General features: G+C 40.0%; 1 non-coding gene across 1 annotated transcript; it reads left to right on the top strand.

The window, feature by feature from the left end:
• The first annotated feature begins 6,903 nt into the window (after positions 1 to 6,903).
• Positions 6,904 to 7,010, top strand: LOC129401304 (U6 spliceosomal RNA). The gene has a single exon (XR_008628235.1). It is a non-coding gene; the product is annotated as a U6 spliceosomal RNA (small nuclear RNA).
• Positions 7,011 to 17,252: the final 10,242 nt, after the last annotated feature.

Below are 17,252 nucleotides of genomic sequence, written 5' to 3' on the forward strand. Positions count from 1 at the left end.
TACACTACGCGGAGCTTGCCAGGCTCTTCCATGTGGGCGGGATACTCTCAGTAGCTTATATATCAAGAGGATATATACCGATATATACGTATACATATATATATATAAGTCCCACATCTGAGAGAGCTCATTCTGTAGCTGTCCCTTTCCTTCTCACTGATTTCACTATGCATGATATCCTCTAGATCTATCCATGTTGCTGCAAATTACATGATTTTGTTCTTTCTTAGAGCTAATTTGTAACACATTGTGTATGTATAACACACTTCTTGATTTGTTCATCTGTAGTTGGGCATTTGGGTTTTTTCTCTGACTAGGCTATTGTTATAATGCACTCCAATTAGAAATTAAAAATATTTAAAATGCTTTGCAAATGTATAAAGTAAATATAGATTATTTAACATAAATGATACAAATTATTAAATAATTTATAATGTAAATAAATTACTAATAATTGAGAAAAGATGAGATACTATGTCTTACTAATAGTCTTACTAAAATGTCTTACTAATAATTGAGAAAAGATGAAATATTACAGTTTACTATATATGAATGGAACTGGATATCAGTGATAAGTGAAATTAGTGTGAAGAATAAAAACTAATCTCACTCATTTGTGAGAAACAAAACAGTGACTAATGTTTCTTTTCAAAGTAACAAAACATGACATAGCCATGTCTGGGATTACAAAACTGAGATGACCAAACAAGATGAAGAGGTAGACTAGAGTACATAAGATATTAGTGGAGGGTATTAGGCCCTTAAATGGTGGTGAGGTAAGGTAATAATACATCAAGACCATAAATATTGACACCATTATAAATATTTTCCTTTGACCACAACAATAGTAATAAAACTACAAACTTCAAATACACATATACATACATATTACTCAAAAATATTTTTAATCTATTGAGTAGTCACATTGGAGATAATTTGTTTTTACTTCCTTCTGCAATCATACCCGATTTACACAAAATTTTGCCTTAATCTTTACAGAAATAAACCTGAAACCAAGTTGGACAGAGAAAGGGACAAACAAGGAACATAAAAAGATCACCCAGGGAACTAGCATGCAGAGAGATGCCTTCTTCAAGGGGAAAACAGTCTATAGTGAAACAACAAACTGCAATCAGTAAAAGATTAGTTGTGCTGGTTGTAGCTATGGAGTGGCGTGTGGGTGCTGCAATCTTAAAATACTATACTCACAGCACTGAAATAAGAGAAAAGAAAATATAGGGTATAATACAAGGGTAGAGATGACAAAATTTGCCACTTAGTGACCTCTTGCAACACTGCTGATAAAAGCACTAGTGTAGGGGTCCAAGTGATAATATATCAGGTAGGGCATTTGCCTTGCATGCGACAACCTGGTTTTGATTCCTGACATCCCATATATTCCCCCAAGCAGAGCCAGGAGTAACCTTTGACATTGCCAGATGTGACCCAAAAAACAAACCAAAAAACCCACATATGATATTAGAACACCCTCTCCATAAAAGTGGGCCTGAAGGGAAAATATCCATACAGAGAATAGCACTCATATCTAACAAATAGCAGAGCCTCCTTGGAGCAGTAAAGTAAGGTGATTACTCCTAACAGGCAAATATCCTTGACATTTCCAGTCCCCACCCAAACTAGCCATCCCCATTTTTATTGCTAATAAACACCCTGTAGATATACCAAGCATGTTCATATCCACTGTCTTCAGTTATCTCTTACAAGCCCACATTCTGCCAGATTTTAGTCCCTGACAGTCACTGAGTCCATACAACATCACCAGATAGGAATTAAGGTCCAAATCTCCCTTCATAATCACCTAGCATTCTTTACCCAGTGACAACCCATGTCAGCATAGTCCTAATACTTCAACGAATGTCAGGCGTAACAACTAGTCTCCTGGTTAAAATCAGTGTCTACTCAACATAATCAGATACTTGATATAAACCCTCAGTTACTAACCAGACTCTCTCAACCTAGATACCATAGCAGGTGTGAAGTACTAATGATGACAAACCACTTGGATACATCCCAAACCTGTTTGGCAATATGACAGTTGTGCAAGGGACCAGTACAGTGGAAAAAGTAAAAAACTTAAGTAGTGAACTGAAAGTTAAGTTAGTGAAACAATATAAAAAGAAGAGGAAGTTTACCAAAAAAACATAGAAATTTATGACACATTGTGGAGAGGAAAATCATCTGCTTTTTGCTTCTAGAGATTATAGTAGGGAAAAAGAGAGGAAAGTGACAGAATTACTACAGGGTAAAAATACTAGCCAAGAAATTACCCAAACTGAGGAAGTAGGCAGACACCCTGATCCAGGAAATTGAGTAATAAATGAAAAACAAAAAAAAAGAAGTAAAAAAAAAAAAACCTCAATATAATTAAAATGGCAAAAACCTGCTTTCTGTGTATCTTCCTGTCTCTCTCTGTGTCTCTCTGTCTCTGTCTCTCTCTCCACCCCCTTGCAAAAGACTTTAAGTAAAACCATTTTATTTCACTTCAGTAAAATAAAATGGCAAAATGGCATAAATCTAAAATAAGGAGATAATCTTAAATTCAGCAAGATAAATGACAAATATCACATGTATGTATCCCTATAAGACTGTAAGTCTTACTCAACTTTACATGGATGATGAGAGTCACATGACTGAAACTGCTGAATGGGGGAAAACTCCAACTGAGAACATTCTACTAAACTGTATAATGACTTAGATTTGCAGGAGTGATAAAGAGTTCTTCAGAAAATTAACTAAAGGAATTAATTTCCACTAAATTGTCCTCACAAAACTAAATATTAAAAGAATTATTATAAAGAAAAGAAAACCCATTGAAATTAGCAAAATATCTAAAAGTATTCCGAATATCCAAACAAAATATCTAAAAAATAATAATAATTAGGACTGAAGCGATAGCACAGCAGGGAGGGCCTTTATCTTGCACATGTTCAACCCATGTTTAATTCATCCATCCCTCTCAGAGAGCCCGGCAAGCTACCAAATATATCCTGCCCGCACTCAGAGCCTGGAAAGCTACACATGGTGTATTCGATATGCCAAAAACAGTAGCAAGTCTCACAATGGAGACGTTATTGGTGCCTGCTTGAGCAAATCAATAAATGATGGGACGACAGTGCTACAGTGCTATCTAGAAATATATATATGATATATATATCGTATATATATAGAAATATATATACGATATAAATAAATACGAGTATTCTTAGAATAAGCTTGAGATTTCTTTACTTTTATTAAAAGAGGCAGGAAGTTTTTATTTAAAGAAGCAAGAACCTTATGTGTAAATCTTATGATAAACTCAAAACAAAATACTTAAAGAGGAACAAGCAGAGGCAAGTGGGATAGAGTTACTACTCAATAGTTTATCTGAGCTACGGCTGAGATGTCAGAGAGAGGAGCCTGGTGAACTGCACTGGGGAACAAATGATAAATTCCAAACAGCTCAGTTTGGAGGGACAGCAGAGGAAAGAGAATATTAAATTCTGTGGCACATTCTAGGGAACTTCTGTGGGAGATAAACATCAATTAATCCTACACTCACTGGGCCAGAATAGGGGCAAAAAAACTAAAAAGAGGCTTGAAGCCCCATATACAGGAACAGAAATAGAAGCCAACAGTGTGGGTGGGCTAAGGAAGAGTAGTAAATCCATGGGTGTAATTATCTCCATGGGCTTCCAACAACACAAAGCTTAGTTGGAGAGATGAAGCACCAAGCATTAATACAGAAAAGAATAAGAAATGGCTCTCAAGCATGAGAGAATTTATGCAGAGAAACACTAGGAAACAACTCAGGCCAAGTCTTCTAACATTAGGTTGCTCCAGTCAATGACAAAAGATAGTAGCTGCCCCTTCCCTTGATCTGTGTTTAAAGAGGGAGAAAGAGAAGGAAAGAAACTGCTCTGGACTTTTAAAGATGCTGTTGCTTGTAATATTTTTTTTCACCTTTCAACTTGAACCTGTGTTTGTCCTGACTATCAAATGTGTCTCTTGTAGACAGTAGAAAGTTGGGTTCAGTTTTCTGAGTCATCCTGCGACTCTATCTCTTTATTGCAAAATGTAAGCTATTGACATGAGTGAAATTATTGACATAAAGGGATTAATTGCCATCATTCTTAGAAACTTTATGTAATTGTGAAGTTTGTTTTGTATTTTTAATAACCCCTTAATTCTTCCTGCAAAGCTGATTTCAAGGCTATAAAAGTTCTGAACTGTTGCTTGTCCATGAAGTTTTGTTTCTTCAAATATGAATGATAGTCTTGATGGATAAAGAATTATTGGTGAGGGGCAGCACCACAAGCCAGAGAATACTCCAGACCCCAGACCTGGCCATCAACACCAGGGCACCAGACAGAGAAGGTACAGCCAGCATGCCTTCTCCTGATGGAGTCCCGGCTACACTGAGCTTCTATTAACACAGCTCGAGTATGTGGGACTGGGATATCTCTCCACATCACACAGCCGCTTATGCAGCCTTGAGATCTTTCCTGATATACAAAAAAAAAAAGGCTCAGTAACAACTCCGCCATCCCTAAGCGGCCATTATTCCAGAGGCACAGAAACCCAGCGGCTGCTGGCAGCTACACTCCTGGACTTTGAACTAAACTACAGACAGCCCCATGCAGCTCCAGGAGGGGAAGGGTTTTTGTCCTTCAGCCTTTTCCCCTTTCGGCAGCATGGCAACTGCCACCGTTTAGAGCCAACTGGACAGAGAGGTAGGAGCTTGCAGTGATGGGACGCATGGGGAATCTCGCGATGGGGGAGGGGGAGCAAAACCGGCCCTGCTTCCTGCCCAAATGAGACCTCAAGCGGCCACCCACTAACAGCTCCCCCGTTCCTGAAAAGTCATGATCCCAGAGGCATACAAACCAATCTTGGAAAGCAGTGGCTGCTGGCAGAAATACCTCTGGACTTAATACCAGAATCCCAAAAGTGGGTGGCCACTTTCACGAACTTGCAACATCATATGCTCTTTGTTATCAACAATAGAAAACATATGATCTAATGATGCCATTCCGACAGGTCTGGCTGTTGGGGGAAAAACTCCAAATAATGATAGTGAGTTTTCTGTCAAATTTGAATGTTATCAAAGTAATGAGAGAGTAAAGTGAAAATCATCTGCCACACAGGCAGAGGCGGAGAGGGAGGGGGAGTCTGCTGGGGTTCTTGGTGGTGGAACAGGTGCACTGGTGAAGGGATGGGTGTTTGATCATTGTATGACTGAGACTTGACCCTGAAAGCCCTGTAACTCACAGTGACTCAATTAAAAAGCATAAAATTAAAAAAACAAAGAATTATTGGTGAGGTGTTCACTTCATTAAAGCTTTTTACTAAAATTGCCACTTTCTTCTGACCCAAAGTCACACTTGATAAATTTGTGTGAATCTTAAAGATGCTTCTTTGTATGTCAGCTCCTTCTCTGATCTTATGCTTTCAGTATTCTATCTCTGTGTTTGACTTTTGTCATTCTGATAGCTATATGACTTGGAATATTTTATATGGTTCTATTTTGGCTGAGATCCTTCAGGTCTCTTGAGTCTAGGTGCGTGCAACACTCACCACTGAGAAACTGTTAACTATGATTTTTTAATACTAATATTCTTCCTTTAGTTTTTCTTCTTTCTCAGAAACTCTTGTGATTCTTGTAATTGAGTTTAAATAATCACAAAAAACACACAACAAATATCATACTCAACAGCGAAAAACTGACCCAAAAACAGTGAAAAACAGTGAAAAAAAGACTTCATTCTAAGTTCAGACAGAAGATAATGTTATTGACTTTCACCATAGTTATTCAATATGATATTGGAAGTTTTTGACATATAAATCATGCCACAAAGATAAACTAGGGATATTCAGATGGGAAATGAAGCAAAACTATCACTATTTTCCTATCACATGGTGCCATGATACTTATACTTAGAAAACCCAAATGACTCTATGCAAAATAAAACTCCTAGAAACAGTGCTTGTTTAGTGAAGTGGCAGGATAAAAATTAGCATAAATAAATTCATAGCATTCTTGTATTTAAACAACATAATAGAAGAGAAAGATCCTTTTTAGAATAAAAATCCATTCCATTTAAATGCTACCTCAAAACATTGAATGCCTATAAATAAACTTAAAATAAGTGAAACATAAATCAAACCTAAAAAATTACTAAAATTTAAAAAATATACAAGGAAATATAAGCAACTCCACTTTCAATAAATTGGAAAGAATAGCATTATCAAAGTAACAATTCTAACTGAAGCTGAATACAATGTAGTACGTATAAAAATACCTATTATATTCTAAGAACATAGATACAAATGATGTCTAAATTTATATGAATTCATAGAAACTCCAAAATAGACAAAGAAAACTTAAGAAAAAACATTTTTTGGCTTTTTGGGTCACACTCAGTTATGTTCAGGGGTTATACCTGGCTCTTCACTCAGGAATTACTCCTGGCATGTTCAGGAGACCATGTGGGATGCCTGAGATTGAACCCAGTTCAGGTATGTACAAGGCAAATATACTATTGCTCTGGCCCCAAATATTTATTTCCCCAATTTTAAATTATATTATAAATCTATAGTAATCAATACAGTGTGATACAACAAGAAAGGTTTTTACAGACCAATTTTGAAAGTAAGACACAGACACTAAGTATACAGTCAGCTTATCTTCAACATAGGGCCTAATAATATGAAGTGGAGCAAGGAAAGCACTTGTAAAATGATGACAACTCGTCAACCACATGTTAAACAATGAGCTCAAGCCCCTATTTTACACCATTCATAAAAGTCCATTAAAAATGGGCTAAAAACCTCAACATAAGAGGCAAATCCATAAATTATTGTTGGATTGCAGTTCTAAGTATTTTAAAAAATAACATTGATCTGCTCGCTTCGGCAGCACATATACTAAAATTGGAATGACACAGAGAAGATTAGCAAGGCCCCTGTGCAAGGATGACACGCAAATTCATGAAACATTCCATGTTTTTTAATCACATATACAAAGGAACACCCCTTATATTTACAGCAGACCTATCAGAGGAAACCCTCCAAGCCCTAGATAATGGTGGGATATAGTGAAAAAACTAAATGAAATGAATGTCTCACCAAGAATACTTTATCCAGCTAAACTCTCACTCAAACTCAATGGAACAATACAATATTTTATAGATAAACTCAGGAAATTCATAAACTCAAAGCCAAACTTAAAAGAATGACTAAAAAGGCTCCTGTAAGACAAGAAGGAAAACATCCATAAGGACAACAAACTCTTACAGAAAGATGGCACAAAACCCCATAACAATAACCCCTCTCAATGTCAATGCTCTAAATGCACAAATCAAGAGACACAGAGTAGCAAAATGGATCCAGAAACTGAAACCAACATTCTGCTGCCTACAAGAAACACATCTGAACAATCAGAACAAACATAGACTCAAAGTTAAAGGATAGAAAACAATCCTGCAAGCAAACAACTCCCTCAAAAAAAGCTGGGGTGGCCATACTAGTATCTAACAACATAGATTTCAGGTTGAAAAGGATCAGAAGGGGTAGTAAAGGCCATTTTCTATTTATCGAGGGTTACGTACAACAGGAAGAAATCACATTATAAATGTATACACATCTAATGAGGGACCAGCTAAATACTTTTAAAAAAAACTGCTAACAGATTTTAAGGAAGACATTGCTAGCAATACAATAGTAGTCGAACTGGTTAAAGAAACTTTGGTACATCTACACAATGGAATTCTATGCAGCTGTCAGAAAAGACAAAGTCATGAACTTTGCATATAAATAGATCAACATGGAAAGTATCATGCTAAGTGAAATGATCCAGAAAGAGAGAGACAGACAAAGAAGAATTGCACTCATCTGCGAAATAAAAAACAACAGAATGGGAGACTAACACCCAAGAATAGCAGAAATAAGTACCAGATTTGCTCCATGGCTTGAAGTCGGTCTCCCGTGCTGGGGAAAAAAGAATTTCAGATAGAGAAGGGAACACGAAGTAAAATGTGGTGAGAGTACCGGCTCAGGATGGGAGAGGCGTGCTCAAAGCAGAGTACAGACCAAACACGATGGCCACCCAATAACTCCATTGCTTACCACAACACCCAAAAGGAGAGAGAGAACAGGTGGGAATGCTCTGCCACAGAGGCGGGGTGGAAAGATGGAGTGGGGGGCTGGAAGGGATGATGGGGTCACCAGTGGAGAACGGATACTGGTGGAGGGATAAGTACTCAAGCTGTGTATGACTAAAACACAAGCACGAGAATATGTAAATCTGTATTTGTACCCTCATGGTAATTCATTAAATATATATGTATATATATATATATTTAAAAAAAACAGTAGTCGGAAACTTGAACACTGCCTTGTCACCTCTGGATAGATCAACAACCAAAAAAAAACTCAGCAAGGGAATGCTAGCTCTGAACTCTGAAAGAAGAAATAGAAGACAGAGGGAACAGACCAATACAGGGTTTTACATCCCCAAAATAAAGAATACACATTCTTTGGCAGTGCACACGGAACATTTTCTAAATTATACCATGTCCAGGGTCATAAAATATACCTCAATAGAATCAAGAAGATAGAAATTGTATCAACTAGCTATTCAGACCATGATGCACTGAAGATAAAAGCTAATCACAAACAGATGCAGAGAACCAAATCAAACACCTGGAAATTAAACAACTTAATGTTAAACAATGAGTAGGTCAGGAAGGAAGTCAAGGAAGAAATCAAAAGATATCTGGAAACAAATGAGAATGAAGACACGAGCTACCAAAACCTATTGGATGCTGCTAAAGCTATGTTAAGAGGAAAATTTATAGCTTTGCAAGCATTCCTCAGGAACGAAGAAGGGCCTACATAGATTTTACAGCTCGAGACCTTAAAAAAGATCAACACAAGGAACCCCAACCCGGCCGAAGGAAAGAAATAATAAAACTTAGAGCAGAAATTAATGACATTGAAACCCAAAAAACAATCCGAAAAGTCAATGAAACTAAGAACTTGTCTTTGAGAAAATAAACAAGATTTATAAGCCACTAGGAAGACTCACAAAGAAAGAGAGAGAGAGAGCACTAGTAAACCGAATCAGAAATGAGAAAGGGGACATCACAACAGAAACTAATGAAATTGAAAAGGTCATCAGAGACTAATTTGAGAGTGTATATGCCACGAAACAAGAGAACATAGAAGAAATGTTCCTGGATTCCTATCATCTCCCAAGACTCAACCAAGAGACGTGGAATCCCTGAACAGACCCATTAATATCAAGGAAATTGAAACCATAATCAAAAGTCTTCCCGAAAATAAAAACCCAGGCCCAGATGGATTGACGAGCAAATTCTTCCAAACATTTAAAGATGACCTGTTGCCAGTTCTCAAACTTTTCCAGGAAATTGAAGAAACAGGAACTCTCCCAAACAGTTTCTATGAAACACATCTCCCTAATACCAAAAATAACAAAGACACCATTAACAAGGAAAAGTACAGGCCAATATCCATGATGAACACTGATGCAAAGACCCTCAATAAAATATTAGCAAATAGAATTTAACAACTCATCAAAATGATCATATACCATGACCAAGTAGGATTCACCACGCGGATGCAAGGATGGTTTAACATTCGGAAATCAATCAACATAATCCATCATATCAACAAAAGTAAAGATAAAAACCATAAGATCATTTCAATAGATGCAGAGAAAGCATTTGTCAGATGCAACACCCGTTTATGATGAAAACTCTCACCAAAATGGGTTTTGAAGGAACTTTCCTCAAGATAGTCAAAGCCATTTTCCACAAACCTATGGCAAGCATTATCCTCAATGGGGAAGAGCTAAAGGCCTTTCCTCTAAGATCAGGGACAAGACAAGGATGCCCACTCTCACCACTTCTATTCAATATAGTACAGGAAATACTAGCAATAGCAGTTAAGCAAGAAATAGACATTAAGGGTGTCCAGATAGGAAAGGAAAAATCAAGCTCTCACCATTCGCAGATGATATGATACTATATCTAAAGAATCCTAAAACCTCTACCAAGAAACTCCTAGAAACAATGGGCTTGTACAGTAAGGACACAGGCTATAAAATCAATACCCAAAAATCCATGACCTTCCTATGTGCAAATAACAAGATAGAGGAAAGTGACATGAAAAAAAAAAACAATCCCATTCACAATAGTGTTCCAGAAACTCTACTACATCGGAATCAGTCTAACTAAGGAGGTCAAGGACCTCTACGGAGAAAACTACAAAATGCAACTCCATGAAATAAAAGAGAACACAAGGAAATGGAAACATATCCCCTGTTCATGGATAGGAAGAATTAACATTGTCAAAATGGCAATACTCCCCAAAGCACTACACAGATTCAATGCGATCCCTATAAGAATACCCATGAAATTCTTCAAAGAAATGGATCAAACACTCCTGAAATTCATATGGAACAACAAACACCAACGAATAGCTAAAGGAATTCTTGGGGAAAAGACAATGGAAATCATCACCCTCCCCAACCTCAAACTCTATTACAAAGCCATAACAACTAAAACAGCACAGTACTGGAACAAAGGCAGAACCGCAGACCAATGAAACAGGGTGAAATATCCCTACATACAAACCCAAATATCTGAACATCTAATTTTTGAGAAGATAGCAAAGAAAGCCTCTTTAACAAATGGTGCTGGCATAACTGGACAACCATATGAAAAAAAAAATGGGCTTAGACCTCTACCTAACACCATTCACAAAAATCAGTTCAAAATGGATTAAAGACCTCAAATCAGACAAGAATCTATAAGGTACATTGAAGACACTTGTATCACTCGTATCACTTGTCTTCCCGTTGGTCTTCTATTTGCTCGAGCGGGTGCAGTAACGTCTCCATTCGTCCCTGTCGAGTCCTAGTGTAGCCCTATGATATCTGCTCACTCCAGGGACAGGAAGTGTCTCAAACCATTCATTCAGGGTTTCGACGAAGAAGTCTGACCATCTCATTGGCGGGTGGCCACGAGGTCTTCTGAAGTCCAGTGGAATCCAGTCTGTAACAGCTCTAGTCCAGTGGTCGTCTCTGAATTGCATTACATGTCCGGCACATCTGATTTTTGATGTCTTGGCAAACGAGACAGCATCCCTGATTCTTGACTATTGACGGAGGTCAGAACTCTGGATTCCTTCTCTCACTTGAGTGAAACATGATACTCCTAGCATAGCTCTTTTGATTCCCCTTTGGGATACCGGAATAGCGTTCTCATCCCATTTGCATAGGGCCCAGGTCTCTGAGGCGTACATTAGTGTAGAAAGAACGGTGGAATCGGAAATATGTGCCTGGAGCTGGAGATCCTTCATCCTCTTAACCACTTCTTTGACTCTCTTGAAGGCGTTCCACGCTGCTCTCTTCCTCCTGTGCAGCTCTGGTGCCAAGTTTCCTCATGTTGAGTTCTCGACCCAGGTACACGTAGCTGCTGCTTTCGGAGATGTTCGTTCCATTGAGAGCAAATGGAGCATCAGGGACTAGTTCGTTTTTCATCAGCATCATCTTGTTGAGGTTCAGCTGCAGTAAGACCTTCCACACTCGCGGTCGAAGTCGGCCAGCATTTCTGCCACTTGGCTAATGTTTGGCATTATGAGAACAATATTATCAGCGAAGCAGAGGTGGTGTAGTTGCCTAACTTCTATCTTCACTCCCATTCCTTCCCATTCCAGTAGTCGCATGACATTTTCAAGGGTGGCACTGAAGAGTTTTGGTGAAATGGTATCGACCTGCCGAACTCCTCTCATTATGTCAATGATCACTTCCTTGTAGAATGGTGAGATCCTGGTGGTGAATCCACAATACAACTCAGAGGATCTTGATGTACTGAGTTTGAACGCCCTGTTTGGCTAGGGCTTTGATGACTGCTTCAGTCTCAACAGAATCAAAGGCCTTCTTTAAGTTGATGAACATTAGACAGAGCGGCATCTTGAACTCTGGCGAAACTCAATGAGTTTGATCATCATGTGGATATGGTCAATTGTGCTGAATCTTTTTCAGAACCTGACGTGCTCAAATGGTTGTCTTTCTGTCTGCCTATTCTATTCAGGATGACACGAAAGAACACCTTGTAGACGACAGACAGCGGGCAGATTGGGTGATAGTTGCCAATGTCATGGATGTCTCCCTTCTTGTAAAACAGAACGGTCCTGCTGGTTTTCCACTGGGACAGAACCTTGCATTCAGACAGGTAGCGTGTGAAGAGTCGAGACAGTGTATTGATGAGTACGGGTGGCAGATTTTTCAGGTACTCGAGTCTAATCTTGTCTGGACTGGGTGCTGTATGCGTCTTTACCAACGAAATGGCGTGTCAGATTTTGGAAGAGGGTACATTGGGAATGACATAGCCATCCGTCGGAATTTGGTATGTGGGCAGGTGGACATGGCCGTCAAAGAGATCTGAGTAGAAGTCGTGAATAATCCTCTCCATCGCCTTTCTGGAAGATGTGATAGATCCATCATGACATCGGAGGGCAGTCATCTTGGTCTTGTAGTTGGCAAAGAACAGGTGGGCATTGCAAATATTTTTCCATAAGCCAACACTGCTGCTCTTCTCTCTTTGAAGTCTTCCTTTATCACTTTCTGTACAGCTTTGCGAGCTCAGACGTTAGTTTGTGGTTGCCTAGGCTTGTGCCAAACCACGTTGACGAATGAGCTCGATAGTTTTCAAAGATAGGCATCTGTTTGTGACTTTCTCACTCTCAGCATTCTTCGCGCAGTCATGGAGGTGCTGAACCAGTCAGTTGTGTTCCTTGTCAATGTTGTCAAGGATGGCATCTTCCCACGTTGCCACAATAGTGCCAAAGAGCTCCCAGTTGGTTGTCATTCTGGAAGTTCCCTTCTTAAAATTAAACTTTGCAGACCTTCCTCCCCACTCTGTGAAGTAGAATTTTGCACGAAGGAGACGGTGGTTCTGTCCTTTTTGGAATTTTGGGACAACAGCGACATCTGTCAGTCAAAACCTTTGATTGAATATGATGTGGTCAATTTCATTGTGGAACTGTCCACCGGGAGACTGCCATGTCCAACGTTTAGATTCGGCCTTCTGGAACTGTGAGTTATCATGGATGGTCTTGGTCAACATGATGAACTCAGACAGTCTCTCACCCTGTTCCTTCCATTCTACGCCATGGGACCCAATGTGGAGTTCTTCGGGTGAACTTCTTGGTCCTATCTTGGCATTAAAATCACCAACAATGATCTTGTAGAAGGTGTGGTCTTCTTTATAGAACCTTTCCAGTTCCATGTAGAACTTCTCAATTTCTTCTTTGTCGTAGTTGGATGTTGGTGCATTGATGACGAAAATAGAAACTGCCAGCAGTGAGCCACATCTATTCAAGTGTAATCGTCCGATTCAGGTTGTTTGGCATTCAGATGAATCAATGCTCATGACGAAGTTTGTGTTGACAAGGACACCAATGCCACTGACACCTCTGTTTTCGCATGTTCTGAGGAACAATTCTTCTCCAGTGTCAAAAATGGCATAATATGATCGATATCTTCTTGTTTTGGTCAGATCAATGATGTCGTACTTGATCTTATGTGCTTGCAAAATCAGACCCTCTATGGATGCTCCTATGCCAGGAACGTGCATTGAAAGTACAGTCATTTTAGTCTTTCTTCGTTTTGGCAGTCTAGTTTGTCCCTGAGATTTTTTTCAGCCTCTCCTTGCATCTTTCTTAACGCTGCTGTATTGGGGGCTCTTTCGGTGTCGGGTGAATGAGGCCGGCCCTTTGTTGTTACTGTTTTTGTTTTGTTCTTTTGGGTTTTTTTTATTTTTTTAATTTTATTGGGGCTGGAGCGATAGCACAGCGGTTGGGCATTCACCTTTCATGCGGCTGACTGGAGTTTGATTCCTCCGCCCCTCTCGGAGAGCCAGGCAAGCTACCGAGACTATCGAGCCCGCTCGACAGAGCCTGGCAAGCTACCCGTGTGTATTGGATATGCCAAAAACAGTAACAATAAGTCTCTCAATGAGAGACGTTACTGGTGCCTGCTCGAGCAAATCAATGAGCAACAGGATGACAGTGATACAGTGAATTTTATTGAATCACTATGAGATAGTTACAAGCTTTCATGTTTAGGTTACAATCTCACAATGATCAAACACCCATCCCTCCACCAGTGCACAATTCCCCAAAACCAATATCCCGGGTATACCCCCCTTTCCCACCCTTCCCCTGCCTCCCTGGCAGACAATATTCCCCATACTCTCTCTCCACTTTTGGGCATCATAGCTTGCAACACAGACACTGAAAGGTCATCATGTTTGGTCCATTATCTACTATCGGCATGCATCTCCCATCCCAACTGGTCCCTCCAGCCATTATTTTCTTAGTGATCCCTTCTCTATTCCATCTGCCTTCTCCCTTACCCTCATAAAATAATCTTCCAGCTATGGGACAAACCCCTGGCCCTTGTATCTACTGTCTTTGGGTATCAGCCTCATGTGATGTTATTTGATACTCCACAAATGAGTGCAGTCCTTCTATGTCTGTCCCTCTCTTTCTGACTCATTTCACTTAGCATGATACTCTCCATATTTATCCATTTAAAAGCTAATTTCATGACTTCATCTCTCCTAACAGCTGCATAGTATTCCATTGTGTAAATGTACCAGAGTTTCTTTAACCAGTCATCTGTTTTAGGGCACTCGGGTTGTTTCCAGATTTTGGCTATTGTGAACAGTGCTGCAATGAATATATAGGTACAGATGTCATTTCTACTGTGATATATTCCCAGAAGTAGTACTGTTTTTGACATATCAAATACACCACGGGTAGCTTGCTTGGCTCTGCTGTGTGGGTGGAGTACTCCAGGTAGCTTGCTAGGCTCTCCGAGAGGGATAGAGGCTTTTAGGGCGGCCTCCAATCGTCCTTAGAGGTGTTCCCATGGTTCGCACCATACTTGAACCCTATCAAATATGGTGTGGGAACTATGGGAAATGTGTATTAAGTGTCTTATGGTGTTTCCAGAGAGCAGCCTGAAGCGTGGCGGTGGCTGGGTAGTGGATGTAGTGATGGTTGGCCGGTGAGGTATTTATCTCTCTTGGGTAGGGTGGGGTGTCTGAGTTTAACCCCCTCCCTAATGTGCGGGAGATTGGAGGAGGCAGACAGAGGATCTTGTTTCTGGGTCTCGTTGAGCCTAGAGTTCAAGGTCGCAAAGTTCTGCTTACCTGGTTTTGTGGGGCTTCACTCTAGCATGAGGTTCAGCCCAAGTGTCCGGAGAGTGGCCTGGAGCGTGGCGGTGGCTGGGTAGTGGATACATTCAAGACAAGTTTGGCAAAACCCTCCACAATATTGAGGCTAAATGTATCTTCAAAGATGACACACCACTGACCAACCAGTGGAAACAGACATAAACAAATGGAACAATACTAAACTAAGAAGCTTCTGCACCACAAAAGATATAGAGACCAAAATACAAAGACAATATATGGAATGGGGAAGAATATTCACACAATACCCTTCTGATAAGGGATTGATAAAGGATATACAAGGCACTGGTTGGAATCTGCAAGAAGAAAACACCCAAAAAATCCTATTTACAGTAGTATAAAGTTGAAAATCACAGTAGACTAAAACGCATCTTATAAAATATAATAGCTAATTGGATAAGACTCCTCCCTGCCCCCAGGGACCCAGCTCTAGCAGCCGATAGCCTCCAGAACCCAGCTACCTCCATTCTCACAGTCGCTACCTACATGCTCAGGCAAAGCATCACCCATGAGTGAATCTATTCCTGGACAACAAGACCACAGGATACTTCAAACCACACACACTACCCATACTCCAAGATTACAGCACCACATTTGATAGGGTTCAAGGTAGGAGGCAACGAATCTTAGAGGGAACATATACATTTTTTTTACAGATACATATATAAAAAGCACACAAGGCTCAACCTTTAACAACATGTTAGTGATCTCTTATAGAAGGGCTTGATGCAAAAACTTCCAGAACCCAACCACTGCCATGCTTGAGGCCACTCCCCACATGCTTGGGCCAAGTCTCACACATGAGTGAAGTCCAACAAAACCCAGGTGTTCGTAACTCTGTGACTGAGAACTCTGGGGTCAAAGGGACCAGGAGTGGAGATATCCTGCCCATTTCCCCCTGTCTCTGGTGACCCAGCAGTCATGCCCACAAGCCACCTCTGGCTGGTGCCAGATACTCTTGTCATCGGCCACCATCCAGATCACAAGTCCTTCTTTCCTGGAAGGGAGAACATGATGTTCACCATAGCCATGCCACCAGACTCAGTACCAGGCTGTTTCACTCGGGGCACCCCAGAGAGGCTTGGGTAAGAGCCCTCCCCACCCTAAGAGACCCAGCCCTGGCAGCTGAAAACTTCCATAACCCAACTGTCGCCATGCTCAAGGCTGCTCCCCACACACTCAGGCCAACCCTCACCCACGAGTGAACCTATTCCTCAACCACACAGACACAAATCACATGCCACATCATAAGACACAACCTACTCATATTCCAAGATTACCACACCACATTTGTTGGGGTTCAAATAGTAAGCAACCAATCATAGAGGGAAATATATATACATACATATATATACTTACAGATATATATATATATATGAAAGTTCACAAGTCTCAACCTTTAACAACATGTCAGTGATATATTAAAGGTCTTAATGGCCCCTGTCAAAATAGAACAATCTTCACACTCTTTCCCCTATAGATCCTTTTTTGTAGCATTTTCAGCGGTTTTTTCATAACAAACAATGTAGCACTGTAGCACTGTCATCCCCTTGTTCATTAATTTGCTCGAGCAGGCACCAGTAACATCTTCATTGTGGGACTTGTGGTTACTATTTTGGGCATATTGAATACATCATGGGTAGCTTGCCAGACTTTATCATGAGGGCAGGATACTCTCAGTAGCTTGCTGGACTCTCCAAGAGGAACAGAGGAATCAAACCTGGGTCAGCAGTGTGCAAGACAAACACCCTATCTGCTGTGCTATCGCTCTGCCCATAACAAACAATACAAATATATTATTTTGGTTCTGCTTTGGGGCAGGGATTGGGATTCAGGATGGAAACACATGAAATATGGTGGTGGGAAGGTGTAATGGTGGTAGGATTGATGTTTAAATATTAAATGTAATCAAATGTTGTGAACTACCTCATAAAATAAAAAAATAAAAATATATAATAGCTAAGT

Source organism: Sorex araneus, chromosome 1 (genome assembly GCF_027595985.1).
Source record: "Sorex araneus isolate mSorAra2 chromosome 1, mSorAra2.pri, whole genome shotgun sequence".
NCBI lineage: Eukaryota > Metazoa > Chordata > Mammalia > Eulipotyphla > Soricidae > Sorex > Sorex araneus.